Here is a 1201-nt window from a genome sequence, read left to right as displayed (position 1 = left end):
ATGAAGTGAGGATCAGACCTCACAGCTATTATCCCTAACCAGGGAGAGCTGATAAATGAGCATGGGTCCAGAATAGGGGAACCCTTCTATACTCGATGACTCTGACACAACAGATCTTGGGCTTTTGATCTCAATGCTACAACCATGTAATGGGAGCAAGGAGAAGACTCAACTGAATAGTGGGGGACAGGTTGCTTGTCCCTACCTTCCACCAATTGCCTTACTTGAAGGGCTTTCACCTGCTTGGGCTTAAAAATAAACAACCACAATCATTGCCTCTTAAGGAGGACTTCAGACATTTATTTGCCCGGCCCGGTAACAGCCGGGTCTCCAGACTACATGAAGTAAGAAGGTTATACCTCAAATGCAAGTTGCTTAAGCAAAGCAAAGCAATAGTTCACAAGGAACTGAGCAACTAAAGTACCTGGAAACAATCAAACTCAGTCAGTACCCAATCAGACAAACTGTAAAGCAAACAGTTAAACAACTCAAACAATACAACACAAAACAAGCCCAAGGCTTAAGCCCAAGCTCCAACACCTACAAAACAATGTTATGTTAGTGTACAAACATCCACAACATCAATTAAAATCAACTTGTATCATTCTCCATGTACATTATGCTTTTGATCCTGAAAAACCAAGCAAATATTAGTAACTAGACCACTAGGCCAAGCCTAGGGTCCAAAAGCAAGAAAAAAGTTAAAACAGCAAGGTATCCACCATCCAACATCAAATTAACATCAAACAAGATCAAACATCATTGGTCTCATGTTTATATCATCCATCATGTTCAATTCATGCACAAAACAATCCATATGAGGTCAAATGAACCACCAAGCATACAAACAGAAGTATTGCATTCAAATCCCTATCAAAATAAATCCAAAAATTCTCAAATTAATTACACCTAAACAGGGGTCAATCAAGGTCTATCATGTCAAATTTGAGCTTAATTGGGCAAATGTAACCATGTCAATGAAAATCAACAAAAACAGACACAATTATAGGCTTCAATTCACACCATTAATGCATACATCCAATTCAAAAATTCATATCTCATTGAAAACAAAAAAGAAATGGATGAGACCAAAACAGGGAGGTCACACAATGTGTCTAGTTCATGCATACCAAATTTCATGGCCATACAATACAATATGAGGATTTCCCAATCAATCTACCAACATGTATCACATGAGCTT

The sequence above is a fragment of the Lathyrus oleraceus genome, chromosome 5 (genome assembly GCF_024323335.1).
Source record: "Lathyrus oleraceus cultivar Zhongwan6 chromosome 5, CAAS_Psat_ZW6_1.0, whole genome shotgun sequence".
NCBI lineage: Eukaryota > Viridiplantae > Streptophyta > Magnoliopsida > Fabales > Fabaceae > Lathyrus > Lathyrus oleraceus.
This window is presented reverse-complemented; position numbering follows the sequence as displayed.